The sequence below is a fragment of the Leptodactylus fuscus genome, chromosome 5, assembly GCF_031893055.1.
Source record: "Leptodactylus fuscus isolate aLepFus1 chromosome 5, aLepFus1.hap2, whole genome shotgun sequence".
Taxonomy (NCBI): domain Eukaryota; kingdom Metazoa; phylum Chordata; class Amphibia; order Anura; family Leptodactylidae; genus Leptodactylus; species Leptodactylus fuscus.
In genome coordinates this window covers 170,211,474-170,235,601 of record NC_134269.1, presented here as the reverse complement: position 1 = coordinate 170,235,601, position 24,128 = coordinate 170,211,474, and the positions used below count along the sequence as shown (strand labels likewise).

Sequence of the window (24,128 nt, the reverse complement as noted above, 5' to 3'; positions counted from 1 at the left end):
TATCACAGGGGTAGGCAACCTTTTTTGTTTGGCGTGCCGATTTAAATAAAAAAATCAAAGATGAGGTCCTCGGAGTGCCGGGCAATAATTGTAAAGCTGATGACACCTACACTAAAGTCATATAGCACAAACCACAACATAGGGGTGCTGTCATACTGCGCTCCCAGCCACATGCGCTTACTACTATTTGCCTGGATACACATGTTCTTTTCCATTAGAAGCAATGTAACATATGTAACCCACAATTAGTGGTAATGTATGTGACTGGGAGCAGAGTAAGGTCATACCTGTAAAGCGCTGACACACAATGTACTTGGATGCTCCATCCAGTCCCTTGGCCCTTCAGTTTTCTGTAAGTGAAACAGATTAATTTCAGTCACTTTTAGTTCCTGGTGGTGCAGTAACCGCAAAACCCTAGCCAGGAATTAATGGGTGTCACACTTACACCAAAGTGACCGCACTGGTGCCCAGGAACTGGATTTGGCTATAATTGCATCTAGTTACAGTGTCACCACCCAATAGAATCACACCAAGTCTGAGGCCCCACATTACAAAAATGCAGCTTTTTTTGTTGCAGATTTAGCTGCGTTTTTTTTTCCGTCAAAGCCAAGAATGACTAGAAAAGGAACGGGAAATATATAGAAAGCTTCTTATATGTCTCCCTCCTGCTCAATCTACTCCAGGCTTCGGCTCAAAAAACACAGCAAAATCTGCAACAAAAAAAAGCTGTTTCTGCAACGTGGGGCTTTAGCCTAAGGCTGATGCCCCCATGTTGTGAGAACACAGCTTTTTTGTTGAATATTTTGCTGCGTTTTTTTGAGCCTAAGGGCTCGTTCACATCTGCGCCCGGTCTCCGTTCTGCAGGTTTCCGTTTCCTGCACAAAACAGAGGCAGGAGACGGAAACCTGCAGGTCGTGAGCGTCGGTGAGCGTTTTATGCTCTCCGCCGCAAAACCGGTTTTTTTAAATCGGACACAGAGTCGGACATGCAGTACTCTGTGTCCGATTTTAAAAACCGGACATTTTGGCCCAGATACACAGCCACAAAAAATTGCTGTATATATGGGTCAATTGAAATGTATAGGTCTGTACTCTTATCCAAAGTTGTGGATAAAAAGTCTGGTCATGTATATTACAGCTTAGTAACTCATATTAATAGCAGTTAACCCCAATATGTCCCTCACATTAACCAACTGTGTGCTTTACATAAGGGACACTGATATGTGAGACATATGGAGGTAATAAGTGAACATCTTCATTATATAGGTCCTTTATTAGTACCCCTATATGTCTCACACATCAGTAACCCTTATGTGAGCCACACAGGGTTAATGTGAGGGACATGATGGGGTTAACTGTTATTAATGTGAGGCACATGGAGTTACTAACACTAAATTAATAACCCCAAATGCCTGACAGTAATAAGAATAGTTAGTAACACACACTTACCTGGTGTTTTTACTTTCACTTTGCTCCTCTCCTCAGGGCTGCAGATGGCAGGAGCTCCTCCTCACATGTAGCAGCAGGTCCAGGGAGCCCTTATCCTGTGCAGTGAGAGGCTGAGAGGCTCATCTCTGATTGGTGGCAGGGAGGGAAGGGGGCGTGTCCTACACCTCGGCTTTAGCCGAGCTTCTGAAAGGACGCTCTCTCTCTAAATTTAGTGTGAAGTCTCAGGCTGGCTGCCGTGCCAGCAAAATATGCCTCGCGTGCCACTCTTGGCACGCGTGCCAGGGGTTGCCGACCCCTGGTCTATCAGGTCCAAACCATAAGAAAAAAAAATTGCATCCAAAGTAACTTTGCTTTTAGGAACATGGTATTTGCATGGTCTTCCCTCTTACATAGTATTAGAAAAATAAAACAAAATGAGCAAATTATTTCAATATGCATGAAACATATTTCTAGAAAGTATATGATCTGTGGATAAGAGCTCATAGCTTCTCGTATTGTACAATAATTAATAATATCTGCTCCTTCCAACTTGCTGTCAAATGGCTGAGGATTTCCTAAGCTTAGACTGCACCAGGGAAGTACTGAGAAGATGTGATAAGTTCAGAATGTGTCTAGTTTCATTAACTCAGAAGGAATTTAAAAAGACAATCTGCATCTTATTGCCTAGGGATATGGGGCTCGCGGTGCGCAGCGGGCGCTCTGCTATTGTTAGTTACTGATACTGTAAATTCATTGTTACATTTTCTAAAAATCTAAGAAAGGAATGTAGAAACAGAAGAAAATTCTTCCATATACCATCTGCAATATTCCCATTAAAATTATATACAACGGATATACACTGGTTTACTCTAGTTTTGTATCACCTTATGGTATATGTACAGTATGCAGCTTACTGAATCACACAGATATCTATTTCAATGGTTGGGGAAGAGTATGTGATATTTACACAACTGCCTTGCTGAGAAAATACAATGTAAAGTATAGAGAGAGTAATGTACATACAGCTTATATGTATACAGTGGTACACAGTATTTTCCAGAGAAGGGTGTCCCAGGAGTGGGGATTGGCGAACCCCAAATACACATTATAATGCCCTATTAGTGCCCCTACACACAGTATAATGGCTGCCACACAATACACAGTACTATGGCCTCTTTAGTATGAGCTCTACCACAATACAGTATCATCCCCCAGCCCCTATATAATATATGGCCTAGTAAGGGAGTGGTGAATACTCATCGCTCTTAGGACTCGGCACTCCTATTCTGCTCAATGTGTCAATGCACACTACATCAAGGCAATGCCAGTGCCTGGCACAGAGAAGGAACAAAGAGTCCCAAGAGCAATAAGTAATGAGAGTCATACTCACAGTTTGCTCAATGGCCCCTATCCGGTAACCAATGAGTGCTTCCATTAGTAGGGCTCACTGGTTGCTGATGGGGCGCGGTAACCAATGAAGTCCTGCTCTCCGAAGATAATGATGGGCATCATCATTTAGCAGAGTGGTGGCTATGCAGGGTCAGCAAGAGGCCATGAAATTGCTCATTGTGTACATTAGACATTCATAGAATATCCCTGGGACATATATATATATATATATATATATATATATATATATATATATATATATATCATATATAAATTTTAATTTGACACAGCGATATTGAATTCAGCGCGCTGTCAGCTTTGCAGCGGTATGTAACATGGCAAATGTCCTCTTTAAGTGTCGCCCTTACAATAAGTAGAAAATACCATTCTAGGCTTGTCCTGACAAGAGAACCTTCTTATCCACGGTCCTGATGGAAAACTAACCAGTAAGAAATGAAATTGCCTGTTCAGTCTTTCGCCATATCGCTGACCCGAAAATTCTTATTAGCATTAATTACAACACTAGACAGATAAGCCCAGAGAACATGACTGGGAGCGTGCACTGGAATGCAACGCACATCCCATTCCCAAATAATTCATTTTCAGAAATGATATTACATGAGCTGCCCTGGGTAATGAATTTTAATGGAGAGGAGCTTTATGAGCGAAAATAACGGTTTTCAAGGATTAATTTACTAAAAGGCTATGTACAATGTCTGCAGAGAACATAATATGCATTGTCCAATATACAGAATCTATATAGTCACGTATAGGGCTTACTAGTTGTAGACAGAAAATAAGAAAAACTGAAAATGCAAATAGATGGAGATCAATGAAGTACTGCAATAATTTATTTTTTTTATGCTTTTCCTTCTATGTAATTGCAAACATCCAAAGTATATTGCCATTATACGTACACTGTTCTGAAAGGCATTGCACACACTGTTTCCTGTATGGTTCATAATGCAGGAAAGGCCATCAGTGCTTGGACATGGGGGATCCAATGTTGTGGCTACCTGCTGATCGTAACACTGAATGGAAATCTGTGGAGTTCACATAAACAGTTGAGTGGCCACCACTCTTTTAGTCTGGCAACTGGCAGGGGTTCTTGGGGTCCTAAGGATATGCTATCAATGGTTTAGTCCTGGAACCCCTTTAAATTTTTTTTTTTTTTTAAACCTATGTCACAGTACAGGGATAATCTACAGAGTAATGTCACAATACAGGGATAATAGACAGTTAAATTCCAGTACTTGGATATTAAACACAGTGATGTCACAGTACAGGGATAATAAACATAGTGATGTCACAGTACAGAGATAATAAGCACAATGATTTGTGTCACAATACAGGTATAATACACAGTGATGTCACAATACAGGGATAATACACACAGTGATGTCACAATACAGGAATAATAAACATAGTGATGTCACAATACAGGGATAATAAACAGTGATGTCACCGTACAGGGACAATAAACACAGTGATGTCACAATACAGGGATCATAAACACAGTGATATCACAATACAGGGATAATAAACATAGTGATGTCACAGTACAGAGATAATACACACAGTGATGTCACAGTACAGGGATAATAAACATAGTGATATCACAATATAGGGATAATAAACATAGTGATGTCACAGTACTAGGCTAATCTACGCAGTTAGGCTAGGTTTATACTTGTGCCGTGCTCCCTCAGAGAAGCCGTCCACTAAAACCCAGTTACCCGTGGACACCAATGGACCCCATAGACTAGGGTGCAGGACTTATCTCTCTGCCAATTTTCAGTGGAATCTGCGTCAGAGTCTACAGTGGTTGCTATAGCCAACTAAGACCGATTTGAGTTTAGACCATTTTAATAAATGTCTACGTGAATCCATCAAGTGGTTGTGCTGTGAACTGTATGGTGCGATATTGTATTGAATTATTTTAGAACAGGATAAAGACATCAATATTTGACCCTTAAGGTAGGCCAGCTGTCATCTACTTCACTGGAGTTTATTTTGTATTTTCCGCCTAAGGCTAGGTTCACACCTATGCCCAGTCATTGCCTCCTTTACTCACTCCGCTTTAAAAATGTGAAGCAAAAAATTTTGCAAACAGTGCTTTTCTCTCTGCATTTTTCACTATTTTCAGGTAGAAACCCGGCGGAATCCATTATAGTCTATACGGTCCGTGGGTTTCTGCAGGTACCGTAATTTCTTTACTAAGAGGAATAGGTTTCCATTTGGGGGTCCCCTAGTGTTACCAGTGTCTTTGTGCCATACATCCTCTGGTATCCAGAGACAGGGGACATGACAACTGTGCGTCACAACTTAACCCAGTTATTGACTTAGCAGGAATGGGGCAATGGATGATAGAAGTCATTATCGAAAAGCATTCAGCCCTTTTAACCCTGTAAATATATACTTTAGGGTACCTGTCACGTCAGAAAGAAAAACAGCCAATTTAATGGTTTATGGCTATGACTCCATAAACTGCGTAGATGTATCTTTTGCTTACATGTGACTTTCTGGGTTCACTTCTCTACCAAATGCTAAGCAAGGAACAGGGGACACCATGACAGTGCAGTCTAACATATTTCCTGTAAGACATTTATCAGCTGTATGAAAACACACGACTGCTCCTGCTCCCCAACTCTCTAGAGATATCAGCTTTCCACTTTACAGCTTCAATTACCATAGCAACAATTAGAACTCTTCCTGGAGCAGAGAGCTTGTATTCGGCTCCCAACATAAGCCGTGCCTTGAGGTTCAGAAAGATCACATATCGGTGACCTTATTCCGCTAATATGGTTTAACTAAGCCAGCAGGTGGAGGAAGAGAAGGGATGTCACGCCGAGAAAAAAGCAGCGCAATAAAGAGCAGGAAAAAATAAATTATTACAAGGCATTTATTTGACTTCCAATAAAGTGAGTAATGGCGCTTATTTCTTTATAATACTATTATAATACTATGACCATTACTACCAAAATACTACCATGAGTGATCTGCACTATTTTATATAAATCCATACTGGACTGGTTCTTGCAGCTCCTTCCAGTCAATCGATGGATAATCCATTGTAGAAACCACTGAAAATTGGCAAAATTTGGGAAAAGTCCTGCATGGATGACTATTTTCTCTGCTACTTTCAGTTTTGAAATGGTGGACACCTGGCAGACCCCATTATAATTAATACTGTTTTAGGGGTGCACCTGTCTGTCGTTCAAGTCCAATAGGACCGAACTGTCACCCTAAGGCCCGGTTCATATCTGTGTTCAGGTCATTCCGTTCCCCTCTCCGCATGAAAAATGTGGAGAGAAAAGCATGGCAAGCAACACTTTTTTCTCCGCATTTTTCGTGTGGAAACCGAGTGTAAACCACACGGACTCCATTATAGTCTATGGGGTCTACCGGTTTCCTAATGAAACCACTTATTTATGCGGATTAGGTTTCCATTTCATTCCCCAAGTGGACTCCTTCAAATGGAAACCCGTGCAACGATGTGAACTGGGCCTATCTCTAACTATTACATAAAACCGACAACAGTGCCAAGTTCCTTCAAGAGCACTGCTTCCAACACCTCCCAACATCTAGGTCAGAACAGTCCATCTTCTTTTCTCAGTCCAATGATGTGCCCCTTCATAAAGTCTATCAACTGGGCAAAATGTCTTTCAGTGCATTGTAGAGGCATGTCTAGTAGTCTGTGATCTCTCATGCAGAAGTACACTACCCAAAAGTTGCCCCTGAGAACCTTTTAATAAGGAAGCAGATCCAACCTTACCTCTGTGGTATGTACACCCATGTAAATTATTATATCTCCTAACATGAAGTAAAGTAGCACAAACACCAAATATGAGTCTGTATGCTCTCTGGTAGTTTTGTGATTCTGTAAAAGAAATTTTACAAAGGAATGAGAGACAAGCCAACTTTACGTATGTAAATATCAGGGCATTTAAGGACCATTTTTGGCAGGGTTGGCACAAATCGCACTCCCTTTCAGGTTGGCTAATTTGTTGAGGTTAGTACTGAAAATTCAGGACAATCCCAGGAAACGGATGAGTCTGGGCAGCTATGGAATAATCTGTGTAGCGGCCTTCAACACCCATCCCTAGGCAGAAATGTGCGAAGTTGAAAACACTAAATCGATACTGTATGTTGTAATGTGGGGCAGCTGGAGGACATGACTATCCCCTAATATTCTCAACTGATACAAAAAACTCTCAATGTAACTTGATAGAATAGATTTAGCTTATTATCTTTTTTCATTATACAGCTGATTCGGTTTAAGATGTGGAGTAGCCTTCTACCTGCCGGGGGGGCTACGTATACCACAGGCTGCGAAACAGCGGCATTTATCATGTAATGGTTTATTAGCTCTGGCTAGACAATCAGAAAGGCTTAGGGTATCTGCAGGGTGTCTGGGCTTATCTGTAAGAAATGATATATGGAATAGATGAAAGGCATATCCGCTTTAATGCTTTCCAGGAGAAGTGGCAGAATTCATTTTATGTATTAGGACTATTTAGACAGCTACGTTTTGTCTGTAAAGTAGGACCTTGGTGAGAGATCAATGCGCTATGAAGGTCATAATGATTTAATAAATATTCAGCTAGGAAAATTGAGATGAAGTTTGCAGGTTATTTAAGGCCTGTAACCAGAAACAAATACAATTGTATCAAAGTGAAAATCATAACATATAAATTCCTATGCGTAGTGCAGTGTCCCCCAAAAGGGGGATCGGCTACAGAATTTTGCTGCTTTATAAATGCATGATGTGTTGCACTGTTTTAAAATAATTTGTACAGATTTGCACCGTTTCATGATGAATATTTGCACATTACACTAGACAGTTAGCAATGATCAGCCATGTCTGTGTTATTGTACAAGAAGGAGTGGCTTATTCTCTGGATTTCCTAGAGGGTGGGGGAAGTTTAGTGGTTGCTAGAAGCCCCCCATCTTTAGGCAAAAGTTGACTTCCTGTTCATCTCAATCACTCTATAGTTAGGACCTATTTACATCTGCGTTCGGGTTTTCATTCGGGGAGTCCGCTTGGGACTTGCAGGACTTTTCTCTCCTAATGTTTTATGCAGAAACCAAGCAGAAACCACACGGACCCAACTATAGTCTATGGGGTCCACAGATTTCATTAGGTAACCGCTTTTTTATGCAGATAGGTTTCCGTACTGGAGGTCCCAAGCAGATTCCCAAACAGAAACCTGAATGCAGATCTGAATAGGGCCTTAGCTGTAGAAGAGGGATGTTTAGTCAATTGCAGAGCACCATCAGCTCTGTAGGCTAGCTAGTGGCAGATAGGGCTAGCAGTCAGTTCCCTGTTACCAGACATCAGGGTCACAGAACTAAGACTTTGTGAACTTTTTGGTTACTGACCATCTCTACTGCCGAACAGTGTGGAAAGATAGGCATCCATGGCATATGGGGTCTGTGTACTTTCACTGCTCACTACTTGCAAATGCATTCGATAGTCCATTCGGGGGTCCCCATGCGGACTCCCCAAACGGATTAGCAAAGGCAGATGTGAACCAAGGGTAATGCACCATGAGTGTGGAACCTGCAGCTGTAACTAAATTGTGCTTTCATGTTAACTTATAACTTTGATGTTTTTGTCAAGTAAACTGAGCAACAAGCCGAGTATGTTTCACCTGCCAGCCTGTCTCTTGTCATCCTGAAATGCCAAGCAAGTAGCAAGGAGTGCCCTAGGATTTGGTGATAAAAGCCAACAGTAAGGCCACCATCTTGAGCCTATTCCTAACTGCGTCATCTTTACACTGCTGTGCATCAGGCCTCCACATCAGCATAAAATATGCAGTAATATGTGTGTACGGTATTGTTTTCCATAGCAAACAGACTTAGGCTCTGTTCATTCTGTGCTTACAAGGCACATATGACATATACAGTACGTATAGAAACATTTTGGATTTTATAGTGGGTAACTTGCGTCTGATTCTGAACCAGGGGAAATGATATGGTCCGGAAATGACTAAACTTTGCTACTTCTGTAAATAAAGTGTCAAAACATCAAGTGTCAATTTAAAGTTTCCACAATCAAATTAACGTATTCTACTGTTCATCTAGAGTCACAGCTGCGCCCGGTTTTTCCATCCCCCATTCTGTTTATAATATGTGCCGATTTTGGTCGGAAACCAAGTAGACCCCATTCTAGTCTATGGAGTTTGTGGGTTTCCATAGGTAACCGAAGAACAGAAACCTAAATGGTAGTGTGAACCTAGCGTAATACATTTCAATATCCTGTACTTGATCAAATATATATTTAAGAAACTAGCTTAAACTGGCAATTATTTTAGCTCTAAAGCCCCCAAAAAGTTAAAAGTTAAAAAACGAGGATTAAACTAACAATTAAAGAGGCTTTCCATTCCCCAAACTGATTTTTCTTACTGATCCAAAACTGATCCAGCAGCCTCTGGGTGTCAGAAGTTGTGAACAGGGATCATGTACAGCACTGCTCTTATTCCAGTAATGGGGTGGTGCAGCAGCCTTGTCCATTGCTCAGCGATAGTTCCGGGGAATTTCAGTGCTGCTCCTATTACTTGAATAGGAGTTGGCGCTGCAGCCCCTGTCCACTAGAAGAGGCTGCTGAAACAGCTGATCTGTGCGGGGACCAGCTGTTGGACCCTGACTGATGACATCCTGTACATAAGTCATCGGTATGACAAATTAATTTTGGGCGGGACAACCCCTTTAAGCAAATAACTAATACTGATAAAACACATCCTTATATACAGAAGTCAGAAATGCAGGAAGCTGTAAATCTACAATACGCTGAGGACAGGAGCTTCTTCAGGGTTCAGACAACACAGTAACATGCAACTATCATTATCCGGTGCAACGCAGATCATCCTGGCACACATACAGAACACTTCAGTGCATGTACTTCTGGTAGAGCACAGTACAATACATCTAACACAGTACGACCCTTCCAATACTTTCCTTCTTTAGAATACACTTGAAAATATAAGTACAGTCCTATGAAAAAGTTTGGGCACCCCTATTAATGTTAATCATTTTTAGTTCTAAATATTTTGGTGTTTGCAGCAGCCATTTCAGTTTGATATAATAACTGATGGACACAGTAATATTTCAGGATTGAAATGTGGTTTATTGTACTAACAGAAAATGTGCAATATGCATTAAACCAAAATTTGACCGGTGCAAAAGAATGGGCACCTCAACAGAAAAGTGACATTAATATTTAGTAGATCCTCCTTTTGCAAAGATAACAGCCTCTAGTCGCTTCCTATAGCTTTTAATCAGTTCCTGGATCCTGGATGCAGGTATTTTGGACCATTCCTCTTTACAAAACAATTCAAGTTCAGTTAAGTTTGATGGTCGCCGAGCATGGACAGCCCGCTTCAAATCATCCCACAGATGTTCAATGATATTCAGGTCTGGGGACTGGGATGGCCATTCCAGAACATTGTAATTGTTCCTCTGCATGAATGCCTGAGTCGATTTGGAGCGGTGTTTTGGATCATTGTCTTGCTGAAATATCCATCCCTGGCGTAACTTCAACTTCGTCACTGATTCTTGAACATTATTCTCAAGAATCTGCTGATACTGAGTGGAATCCATGCGACCCTCAACTTTAACAAGATTCCCGGTGCCGGCATTGGCCACACAGTCCCAAAGCATGATGGAACCTCCACCAAATTTTACAGTGGGTAGCAAGTGTTTTTCTTGGAATGCTGGTTTTTTTGGGCGCCATGCATAACACCTTTTTGTATGACCAAACAACTCAATCTTTATTTCACCAGTCCACAGGACTTTCTTCCAAAATGAAGCTGGCTTGTCCAAATGTGCTTTTGCATATCTCAGGCGACTCTGTTTGTGGCGTGCTTGCAGAAACGGCTTCATTCTCATCACTCTCCCGTACAGCTTCTCCTTGTGCAAAGTGCGCTGTATTGTTGCCCAATGCACAGTGACACCATCTGCAGCAAGATGATGCTGCAGCTCTTTGGAGGTGGTCTGTGGATTGTCCTTGACTGTTCTCTCCATTCTTTTTCTCTGCCTTTCTGATATTTTTCTTGGCCTGCCACTTCTTGGCTTAACAAGAACTGTACCTGGGGTCTTCCATTTCCTTACTATGTTCCTCACAGAGGAAACTGACAGGTTAAATCTCTGAGACAACTTTTTGTATCCTTCCCCTGAACAACTATGTTGAACAATCTTTGTTTTCAGATCATTTGAGAGCGGGCTGTCCATGCTCGGCGACCATCAAATTTAACTGAACTTGAATTGTTTTGTAAAGAGGAATGGTCCAAAATACCTTTATCCAGGATCCAGGAACTGATTAAAAGCTACAGGAAGCGACTAGAGGCTGTTATCTTTGCAAAAGGAGGATCTACTAAATATTAATGTCACTTTTCTGTTGAGGTGCCCATACTTTTGCACTGGTCAAATTTTGGTTTAATGCATATTGCACATTTTTTGTTAGCACAATAAACCTCATTTCAATCCTGAAATATTACTGTGTCCATCAGTTATTAGATATATCAAACTGAAATGGCTGTTGCAAACACCAAAATATTTAGCACTAAAAATGATTAAGATTAATAGGGGTGCCCAAACTTTTTCATAGGACTGTATATTGAAAGAAAACCACTACTACTGGTGTGAAAGGACAAGCCATTAATATTCCAATATATACTGTAATACAAATACAATCCAATGCAATTGTTGAAAATCCTTCCTTTAGGTGATAAGAAGGATTCCAAATTCCTCATGCAATTTCCAAATTCCTGCTGCAGGCAAGAAAGCAGATGTAGGCTCCATATGTCATTGCCACAACAGTCTAAAGCCCACTATTAGGGAATGTGAAAGTCTCCGCCATCCTGCACGGATGGGCACAATATTACTTGAAAGTAAGTTTACAATATTCAGTTATTCCATCATTCCTTCCTTTACTCATACCCATTATAAATATATAAAAATGGAGTCTACTTGGGGCAACACGGTGGCTCAGTGGTTAGCACTGCAGCCTTGCAGCACTAGAGTCCTGGGTTCAAATTCCGCCAGGAACAACATCTGCAAGACGTTTGTATGTTCTCCTCGTGTTTGTGTGGATTTCCTCCTATTCTACAAATACATACTGATAGGGAAAATAAAAAGTACATTATGATCCCTATATGGGGCTCACAATCTACACTGAAATAAATAAAAATGGGGTCTACTTTTGGTGATGTTGATATAGCAGACACGACAAGTGGCACAGAGGGGACACCTCTACATTCTAGTTAAAGGGGCTTTCCAAGACTATGATATTGAGCTCCATATCCTCTTCTCTGACCAATGACATCCCATCCATTGTTCATATGGTAATGCTGTGGATCAGTCCAATTCATACAAATGGGACTGTACTGCACTACTAAACAAAGCCACAGTACAATGTATGGCGCTGTGTGTGTATTCGTGAAGTGGCCACAGAAACAATATTGTAGTCACAGAAGACCCCTTTCAATCATACAACCCCCTACGTTCAACTAGTAAGACTAATAACGGGTACATTGAAATACAAGCCTATGGTGAGCTAGTTTCTAGAAGGAAAACCGTCTGGTGGCATAATCTGAAAACTTTCTTGCCCTCCACTGCCAGTAGACTATGTTCTACTATTGAGCTATGTGCCATTTATCGCCATGTCACATCAGTAAAGGATTCTGGCGTCTAGATTCCTATTATCAGATTCAGTCAGTCTCATTGGTGATGAACTTAAGTCTTATTCGATTTTAACGTTCAATAAGATAATACTAATAAACTCAATACCTAATATCCATAGGTCAAGTATTAGACAGAATGTCATAGGTTTACTACGCTAAATAAGCCAGAAGAGTAATACCAGGCACTCGCCAGTCACTTTAACTCTGCTTTATTCCATTAATGTATGACAGGAAAGAGACTGGGAAAGACACGCATGTCAAATTAGCATGACCCCTGCACCGGGATGAGATGCAAATGTGTGAAGAGTTCCATATTTTTGCTTTTAGAAGCTGTTGTCTTTTCCATCTCCTGCCCGTCTTCTACCCATGGAATGAAGCAGATTATAAAGTGACTGGAGAGTGTCACATTTATTTTTGTATACCCGTTGACTGGGCGCTATTGCTGGGCACCACGGCTTACACCCCTTATTTACTTGTATGTACATGTACCAGGATTCTGGATGAAGTTATATCACAGAACCAGCACCCATGAGCCATATTTAGTATTTTTTGTGTCTCGCCAGATGAGAAGGGTTGTGGACTAAAACGTGCCAATGTATGCCAAAATTATGGCAAAAAGTATTGGTGTATTGTAAAGTAAAGGGCATGGCTTGAGATGTGCCAATATACACCAAAAATATTGCTGTATATTAAAATAAATGAAGCAAGAGGTGACATAAGGATTAGAAATGTGTTTATCATGCCGAGCAAGATGTGTTAAATTCATCATACAGTTTAAGCCGCTGTGATAACTTTGGCGCAACGTCTGACTGCCAATTTTCTACATCATTAGTAAATTCCCCTTAATGTGTTGCTCATGTATTAAGCATTCTCCTCCAGTAAAATGCTATAACTGGGTCACTTCTGATAGGCAGCATTTACCGCTATATTCACATTACTTTTCAGTGAGGTACTCCATCATCTTCATCAGTTTCCTTCATATAAGTCTTTATCTGGCAGTCTCAATACAATAAAATATCTATCATTAAATGGTGCCAACCAAGCCTGCTAGGAAATAGAGAACACGCATATAAGTCATGCCAGTTCACATTGCTACACAGGTATGAAATGCCACATCACACTTCCAAAATCTGTTCCAGATTCAAGCATCTTCATTGGTATCAAAATGGAAAAGAAAATTGTAGAAATGACACTTTTGATGCCAGGTTTATTTCTCAAGGGACTGCTGGCACAGAATATTCCCTGAAAAGATTCTGATCAGCCAGCACCACATAAAGAACCAATCTTTATAGGTATGGCAGAGTACACAGAACATAGAGTTACATAACAAGTGTAGACGTATTGGATGGAGGCTACTGCACCCACTTGTACTAGACATATTATAATGTAGCTCTGAAACTGAGCAGCAGACACGCTTTCCTACAAGGCTCAGGGCCATGGTTGTCATGCCTATTTTAAAGGGATTTTCCCGCTAAGAGTCTACCACCAATGTAAGCAAAGGCTTTAATTCATAACGTCACCACTAGGTGGCCACAAATAGACTCACGTAGCATACCAGCGGTGAACCTCACCAAGCAAGGTTATCTAGGAGGTTGTGACATGTATCCAAAATGGGCTTCAAGCACCCAATGGGAAGACTGGACACATAAATACACATAACAAGCTAGTATTATAATGTAGCAAGTATTATAGTGTACAATGCTGCAGAATATGTTGGCGCTATATAAATAAAATTTATTATTATTATTATTATAGTGATCATTGTGGTCTTGAAAAGCTAATCATCTTGTGATACACATATTTGGATCGGATGTGTTAAGCCAAGAAGAAAGGTATAGGTGGACATATCTGTATGTCATAAAATTCTCAGATTGGAATCCCCCTTTAAAGGCCTTACGCACTAGTACTGGAGATTGTTTTTTGCAACTGTATGTGTAGCAAAGAGGATTGTACAAATGACACTTTTGATCAGTGCCAGCTTTACATCTCAAGGGACTGTTGGCACAGAATTCTCCCTGAAAAGATTCTGATCAGCCAGCAATGGGTATCTCTTATTTCACTGGATTGGGCAATAATCAACAAAATTCTAAATGTTGGCCATCTTTTGCTAAAGAGACAAGCCCCCTTTATCTGAATCCAGAAGCCAGATTGCCACCTCATGTCTGTACAATAGGCCTGAGGCTGCTTTCATATGGTCAGTATTTTGCATCAGTATTTGTAAGCCAAAGTCAAGATGAGATTATTCCATTACAGTTTCTTTCCTGTATAGCTGCCACTTCTGCTTCTGAAGAGTTGTCCATAGTTTCCAAAAAATTTTCCCATTAAAGGCCAGGGCCCCATGTTGCAAAAATGTAGTGTTTTGGCTGCGGTGGACATCCCAGCAAAAAATGCTTTGTTTTACAATCTGCAAACTGGATGGGAATCTATCGAATCTAGAGATGAGCGAACACTAAAATGTTCGAGGTTCGAAATTCGATTCGAACAGCCGCTCACTGTTCGAGTGTTCGAATGGGTTTCGAACCCCATTATAGTCTATGGGGAACATAAACTCGTTAAGGGGGAAACCCAAATTCGTGTCTGGAGGGTCACCAAGTCCACTATGACACCCCAGGAAATGATACCAACACCCTGGAATGACACTGGGACAGCAGGGGAAGCATGTCTGGGGGCATAAAAGTCACTTTATTTCATGGAAATCCCTGTCAGTTTGCGATTTTCGCAAGCTAACTTTTCCCCATAGAAATGCATTGGCCAGTGCTGATTGGCCAGAGTACGGAACTCGACCAATCAGCGCTGGCTCTGCTGGAGGAGGCGGAGTCTAAGATCGCTCCACACCAGTCTCCATTCAGGTCCGACCTTAGACTCCGCCTCCTCCGGCAGAGCCAGCGCTGATTGGCCGAAGGCTGGCCAATTCATTCCTATGCGAATGCAGAGACTTAGCAGTGCTGAGTCAGTTTTGCTCAACTACACATCTGATGCACACTCGGCACTGCTACATCAGATGTAGCAATCTGATGTAGCAGAGCCGAGGGTGCACTAGAACCCCTGTGCAAACTCAGTTCACGCTAATAGAATGCATTGGCCAGCGCTGATTGGCCAATGCATTCTATTAGCCCGATGAAGTAGAGCTGAATGTGTGTGCTAAGCACACTCATTCAGCACTGCTTCATCACACCAATACAATGCATTAGCCAGTGCTGATTGGCCAGAGTACGGAATTCGGCCAATCAGCGCTGGCCAATGCATTCTATTAGCCCGATGAAGTAGAGCTGAATGTGTGTGCTAAGCACACACATTCAGCACTGCTTCATCACGCCAATACAATGCATTAGCCAGTGCTGATTGGCCAGAGTACGGAATTCGGCCAATCAGCGCTGGCTCTGCTGGAGGAGGCGGAGTCTAAGATCGCTCCACACCAGTCTCCATTCAGGTCCGACCTTAGACTCCGCCTCCTCCAGCAGAGCCAGCGCTGATTGGCCGAATTCCGTACTCTGGCCAATCAGCACTGGCTAATGCATTGTATTGGCGTGATGAAGCAGTGCTGAATGTGTGTGCTTAGCACACACATTCAGCTCTACTTCATCGGGCTAATAGAATGCATTGGCCAATCAGCGCTGGCCAATGCATTCTATTAGCGTGAACTGAGTTTGCACAGGGGTTCTAGTGCACCCTCGGCTCTGCTACATCAGATTGCTACATCTGATGTAGCAGTGCCGAGTGTGCATCAGATGTGTAGTTGAGCAAAACTGACTCAGCACTGCTAAGTCTCTGCATTCGCATAGGAATGCATTGGCCAGCCTTCGGCCAATCAGCGCTGGCTCTGCCGGAGGAGGCGGAGTCTAAGGTCGGACCTGAATGGAGACTGGTGTGGAGCGATCTTAGACTCCGCCTCCTCCAGCAGAGCCAGCGCTGATTGGTCGAGTTCCGTACTCTGGCCAATCAGCGCTGGCCAATGCATTCTATTAGCCCGATGAAGTAGAGCTGAATGTGTGTGCTTAGCACACACATTCAGCTCTACTTCATCAGGCTAATAGAATACATTGGCCAATCAGCGCTGGCCAATGCATTCTATTAGCTTGATGAAGCAGAGTGTGCACAAGGGTTCAAGCGCACCCTCGGCTCTGATGTAGCAGAGCTGAGGGTGCACAAGGGTTCAAGTGCACCCTCGGCTCTCCTACATCAGAGCCGAGGGTGCGCTTGAACCCTTGTGCAGCCTCGGCTCTGCTACATCAGAGCCGAGGGTGCGCTTGAACCCTTGTGTACACTCTGCTTCATCAAGCTAATAGAATGCATTGGCCAGCACTGATTGGCCAGAGTACGGAATTCGGCCAATCAGCGCTGGCCAATGCATCCCTATGGGAAAAAGTTTATCTCACAAAAATCACAATTACACACCCGATAGAGCCCCAAAAAGTTATTTCTAATAACATTCCCCCCTAAATAAAGGTTATCCCTAGCTATCCCTGCCTGTACAGCTATCCCTGTCTCATAGTCACAAAGTTCACATTCTCATATGACCCGGATTTGAAATCCACTATTCGTCTAAAATGGAGGTCACCTGATTTCGGCAGCCAATGACTTTTTCCAATTTTTTTCAATGCCCCCGGTGTCGTAGTTCCTGTCCCACCTCCCCTGCGCTGTTATTGGTGCAAAAAAGGCGCCAGGGAAGGTGGGAGGGGAATCGAATTTTGGCGCACTTTACCACGCGGTGTTCGATTCGATTCGAACATGGTGAACACCCTGATATCCGATCGAACATGTGTTCGATAGAACACTGTTCGCTCATCTCTAATCGAATCCCATCCACACATTGCTGAAAAAAATCAGTGGAAAAGCTGCCAGCATGTCAATTATACCTATGGAAGTGCTGACGTTTTCCATATAGGTATAGTAGGGGCAGAACGTTTCCTTTGCGGACTTTCTGTGAAAAATTCTGCGCAAATACCAGCAGTGCATTTCTGCTATAGTATTTTTTGCAGCGTTTTTTTTGGCTGCAGTTCCCTACGTGGGGTCTTAGCCTAAAACACTTTTCCACTTTGAGCTACTCACTTTCAATTTGGCAAGTGCCCCAAGAAATGTACTGATTGAAGGAAATGTTCTGGGACCCCCTTGGCAAATGCTATTCTTTACAGTAGAACTCTGCTCTGCAAATAGGTGGGCTCTGAACTAGGTAACAATGCTTTATCACAGGGTTTCCAGGGCCTGACGAGCTGTCAATATCCATACCAAAAAGGCACATGTAATGTGGTTCCAGTGTCAGCCATAGTGCCTGCAGTACTAGCCACAGATTCTTGAGTACAAGTCACTGAGCCCCGAGTATTAGTTACAAAAACTCCCAATAACATTTGGTAGACACTTACCCCGGCCTCTTCTCACTTCCTTTGTAATCTACATTGGAAAACAATCTACTGGATGAAGTGATTTGTGGACGGGGAGTAGTGTCATGTCCTGGGACAGTCTGTCTGTCCAGCTGAACTTCAGATGGCTGGAAACAGGGTTGTGGTGTTGGTAGGTCAAAACCACTCACTACCGACTAGGACTCCTTCATCAATGGCTGACCATGGTCTGGACATTGTCAGACAGAAGTAGTAAAGCTCCTCTAATTCAAGGTCAGTGATTGACTTCCTGTCAAAGTAACAAACTATGCATCTAACTATGTAATATCAATGCTTCATATAATAATGATGATAATAATAATAATAATAATATTGTTATTATTATTACATTATTATTATTATTATTATTATTATTATTATTATTAATAAAAAATAATTATTTATTTTATTTTGAAGGAGTTAGAGTTGGTAACTTTTTTCCTACTCCAGCCAAAAATTAGTCCCAACTCCGACTCCACATCCCTACCTGGGAAGAATGTCGAGCCTCACTCAAGAACTAGGGGTAGGTCTACTCATAAGTGTGGCCTTTATATGATGTTTTATAAGCAGATTCCGCAAACATGTAGATAGATGGACTCTTAATGTCTTCTGGATACACATTGATCACATGGGACATCATTTCACCCAGGGGGATCTCTATTCAGGTCTGTTACAATGTGATCGGGTACTGGAATATCCAGCGAGCTGGCGGGTATTTATGCATTGCATGGGCACATACCCTTACAATAGGATTATAATTAAAGCCATATAAAGGCGCCATCCAAAGGAGAGGGTCAAATATAGAAATCTGAGACTATTAGTTGAATATAACAAAAATAAAATGGACATTGAGGTCAATGACTATAAATCATACAATTGCCAGATTATCCTTGCATGTAGCAATAAACCAAGAAGTAGGACCCAGGCCTGAAAAGCTGAATATATAGTAGGACCCTACGTGCTGTTACAGTATAGAAGCTTTGTGTGCTCTCCTCGACATTCACTGCACAGTGCCAAGTCAATATTATCAGCAAAAATCAATAGGCTACAGTAAAAGACAAGCACGTGATAACCTACAATCACAAACCATACAGGACAGTAAATATTCTGCCAGTGCAGTAAAACGCCATCTACCGTATTTATTGGACTATAAGGTAGAGTATTACTGGAATACAACAATACATGGACTAGTGATCTAGTGATAAAATATACAATGATGGCATCTCATGCGTAAAGAAATCATGTGACATTTCAGTAAATGTACCATCATGGCCCACCGTGTTCTTCCCTATCACAATAAATGGCTGACATTGTAGCATGAGATTTCATTTCACGGCCTCGACATCCCACCATACCCTAGGATTTTCTTATTTCACCTTACATAGCAGTCATGCTCACTTGAACATATACATCAATAGAAAAGCAATTCTGTATATACAGCACAGTCCTATAAGCAGAAGGTTTGTGTTATTGCTACGATAGAACAGAACACAATAAAGGAAAGAGAAACATTGTTGCACATGACGGAATTATAAATTCATTGTAACTCTCTGGGGATGTGGTGTGTTCCAGATGGAAATGAAGGTGAGGCCCAGCCCCATTACTACCATCGCTGCCATCATTACCCTTCAGATGACTATGGCAGTGCTAAATACTATACAGCGGCAAGGGTCATTCTTCTACGGAGAGGGCCGGATTGCATCAAGCTGTCAGTACAGCCCAGCATCCTCCATCACTCATCCCTGCACAGTACGCTGCTGATTCCCAACGATGACAATGACAATGCAGCCGAAAACATAGAAGGATGAGCTATATTGGGACTCACCATGTTGAGGTCTGGCAGAGAGGAAAGCTGAGCTGTCTCAACCCTGAATCCATTTTGCTCCTGCAGCTGACTGTATAAGCCACACATCAGCAGCTGGGGCTGTGATGATGCTGAGGATGGCTGGATGGGTCGGCAGCCGCCCCTCCCTCCTTCTTCTAGGGAGGCAGACAGAGAATGAGCTCATGGAGCCTGGAACTGCAATCTCCCTCCCTCAGTTCCTATGGAAACTAGGCTGCTATCACAATGGAGGATTGCTGCTGTGTAGGTGCTCACAGTCTCATTCACAGCTCGAGCTGCACGTTGCGACCGTGGCTCTGAGCTCTCCAATAACTGCACAAGTGATGTGCCTGGTATATTGTCATTGGCCGCACAATACCAAAATGAGTGTCTGCAAAATAAAGAATTAAGTGACCTTCAGGCGACCGCTGCTATATAACAAAGTGATAATAAGCAGTGACTATTCTAAGAAGACGTTGTATAGTAATACATAATAGTAAGTCTACATAGTCAAATGTTTGTTGTTATTTATAATCAAAGGATTATATCGGGACTGGTCAGATAAACAGCGATGCCATAAAGGAGAAATAGGGAGAAATCATTGTCACCCAGCTTTCTACAGACACTGCATGTATTTAAATCACTTCCTCTTCCCAATGTCCTACTACTGTTAAAGGTTAAGGACCTTTTCTGATGGCAGCGATTCCCATCCGTGCGCTGCCAGAGTGTATAACGGACAGCACACTGGCATTAAACTGAACGGACATATTCATAGATAAGATTTTCTAGGGAAAATCGCAGCATGCACTACTTTGGTCCAATTCTCAAACTAGACCTGACACTTAATATAGCAGTTTTAGTTTACTACACCTTTAAGTATTCTAGATGTATATAGTGTGTCTAAGTTGGTAGTCTACCCAGTACATTCCTTGATAAATTGTATTTGCTACAATGATCACCTTTGGTCAGTCACTGCACTGGCTACTCATTCACTACAGAATACAATAGAAACTTGTCACTGTTAACCGCGAAGCCCTGCGCATCCCTACATTTTCTCCCTTTTCTCTGCCTATGACCCAAATCGTTCTCTCCATTCTGCCAATAAGCTATATTAACAGAAACTCCCCTATCCAAGACTTCTCCAGAGTTGCACCACTTATTTGGAGTGCTCTACCCCAGGTAATCAAATTAACTCCCAACTTCTATAGCTTTAAGCACATCCTAAAGATGTATTTCCACGCAGGACTATCACATATCCCAATCTAAACATTTCTGCAGTTATGCTCCCCAAAACTAACTCTCATCTGTACTCACACCCACATTATCGCACACTCCATGATGCCTTTGATCAGAGTGTAACCCTGTATGCCCACGCACTTTGGATCTATTCATAAAAGGACACTGGCTGGTTACCAGCTCATATACCTTTATTTATTGGGATAATTATAGTAACCTTTAGCAATTAATAATGGTAACTATTATAAATAGAAATTAATATATTTATAAATAAATATATTTTACTCTATAAAATGTGGCATCAGATGAAGATACGATTATTTAAAGAGGACCTTTCATGTCCTAATGGCACATGCGGTGTAATACACCGCTAGAAAGCTGACAGTGCGCTGAATTCGGCTTTCCTGTTCTGTTCCCCCGCTGAGGAGCTATCGGTGCCGTTACCGTAGCTTTACAGCTCGTCTATTGCGCTGTACTGTGAGAGGTGGCGTTCCTTACCACCTAGCGATGACACTGAGCAGTGAGGAACGCCTCCCCTACTCCTGATAGTACTCATTCATAGCAATGGTGGAGCATGAACTGTTGCCTGAGGCAGTAATGTGCAATGAGCCTGAGGCAGAGCCTGTAGGCAGCACTGTAGGAACAGGGTGCGTGATTTTATTCATGATTATTATTATTAGCATCACTACACTAATCTAACTTTGTGTGATCTGAAAGTTTGGAGGTACTGAATGTCTAAGTAGTGGTGATGGGGAGTCATTTATAAAAGCTTTGCACTGGTGAGCAAAATGTACCCTTCACACTGTAGAAATTGTGATGTTTCATATCATGAAGCAGAGGCAGCCATACATTGGACTGTTGAAACCCTAAACACCTTCACCAGTGTCAGTGCTGTACTATTGCGGGGGTGCTGGTTTGATCTTGCATTTTTTTTTTTTTTAATGGTTATTTTTAGACCTCCCAGGGGGTCTGACCACCAATACATTGCAGTATATAGGGAAATCCATAGAGTTCTTTTCCAGCCTATCATAAAACTGGCTCCCGCCTGTCAAGGCAATGGATTGCTACCCTGGATCTTGTTCCAGGGATGTTGAGCTCAGTAAACATGGCGGTAAAAAAATGCCTCAGTCACGTTTGACTGAGGACTATTAAGGGTTAATATCTGAGGAGGCCCTTACCGTTGGCACTGTCACCAGGTCTACGATATGTGATACTGTGTAGACTATATGTGGTAGCTATGTTGGCCGCTCATCTCCTGAGCAGCTGCCATGATTAAGGACCCCACATCTGCCGTGATAGTACTGTGGAGGTAAGGAAAGGGTTAATATTTAAATATAACCATGTTTAGTGATCTAGTAATATATAAATTTTTCACCGCTAGGTGACCACAGATGCATCCCTAATGTTTAGGCACCCATAAACCTGTAGGTGCTTGGTTAACTACTGCATACTGGGAACTGATCCAGTCATCCCCAATTAGCACAGATCCTTACGCTTACATCAGTGGCGTAACTAGGAATGGCAGGGCCCTGTGGCAAACTTTTGACATGCCCCCCCCCCCCCACCCGACGACCTCGACCGACCCCTCCTACGCATTTCTGCGCGTTCTATTATGCCCCATAGTGGCCCCTTAACACAGTATTACCCCCCATAGTGGCCCCTGCACACAGTATTATCCCCCATAGTGGCCCCTGCACACAGTATTATCTCCCATAGTGGCCCCTCCATACAGTATTATACCCAATAGTGGCCCCTCCATACAGTATTATCCCCCATAGTGTCCCCTCCATAAAGTATTATACCCAATAGTGGCCCCTCCATACAGTATTATGTCCCTTAGTGGTCCCTGCAAACAGTATTTTCCCCCATAGTGGCCCCTGCACACAGTATTATGCCCCATAGTGGCCCCTGCACACAGTATTATGCCCCATAGTGGCCCCTGCACACAGTATTATCCCCCAGATTTGCCCCTGCACACAGTACTATGTCCCACTGTGGACACCCATAAACAATTATTATACTCTGGGGTCTTTTCAGACCCCATAGTATAATAATCGGAGACTCCTATGCGGTCTTCTCCACTGCCTTCTGCGCTGCTGTCCTTGTTCAATGACGTTTGACGTCACATGACCTGGGACGCAGGCCGGGTTCATGTGACGTCAGAGACGTCAGGAAGGAGCACTGGCAGGATCATGGAGAGGTAAGTAACATGTTTTTTATGTTTCTTACCTCTTCCAGTCCGCCAATCATTATATTCAGGGGTCCGATAAGACCCCCGAGTATAATGATAGCAGCGGTAGCGGCTGTCACCGGGCCCCCAATGTCCCGGGCCCTGTGACAGCTGCCTCTGCTGCTATGGTGGTAGTTACGCCACTGGCTTACGTGTTTTTTTTTTTTTTCTGATTCCAAAAAATCTTCCAAAAACCGTCTATTCGAGGAATAGGCAGTAGAGATGAGCGAATAGTATTCAACAAATAGTTTTGAATACTTCGCTCCCATAGGAATGCATGGAAGCGGCCGAACAACAAGAGGTTAAGCGCCAGCCGGCAGCGCCGGCCACTAACATGCATTCCTATGTAGCGAGGTATTCGAATCTAGTATTCCAGTCAACTCTAGTAGGCAGCCTTCGGCACTCCAGCTGTTGCAAAACTACAACTCCCAGCATGCATACTTTCTCTGCTGTTCTTGGTACTCCTATGGAACTGAATGGGGCATGTTGGGAGTTGTAGTTTCACAGCAGCTGGAGTGCCGAAGGGTACCGACCCCTGGTCTACTTACTAGTTGCCTATCGTATCTTAATTCATGAACTCATGAATGCTATTCATATAATCTGTCACTGATTTTATTTTTATTACTGATTTGTGCATGTAGGTTTTTACATATTAAGGATACTTTATGGGACCTTTAGTTGATCTCCATCTAGTGGACAAATTTTATATTTCATTAAATGATTGTATTTACAATTTACCCATTTTAATAAATGCATGAAAAGACACCAAACCAACACTGCATGGCTTATGTATGTGTCTATATATTAATTCTATTAACACATTATTAATTGGACATTCATAAGAAAATATTAATTTTCTCCTCCTTGAACGAAAATCAAACAAGCCATGTCCCATCTTTACTAGCTACCATCTAGCTTAGCTCCGTTCACCTCAAGCCCTTCACTACTCCTTAATTTATAGCCCCC

At 42.3% G+C, this 24,128-nt stretch overlaps 1 protein-coding gene across 1 annotated transcript in view; it reads right to left on the bottom strand.

Annotated features, from left to right (window-relative positions):
* JAKMIP2 (janus kinase and microtubule interacting protein 2) overlaps positions 1–19,842 on the bottom strand; it is a 74,932-nt gene extending 55,090 nt beyond the window's left edge. Inside the window, exon 1 of the mRNA XM_075274717.1 lies at positions 19,700–19,842. The gene's annotated coding sequence lies outside the window, so the exon portion shown is untranslated. The remainder of the gene's footprint in view (positions 1–19,699) is intronic.
* Between the last annotated feature and the right edge of the window lie 4,286 nt (positions 19,843–24,128).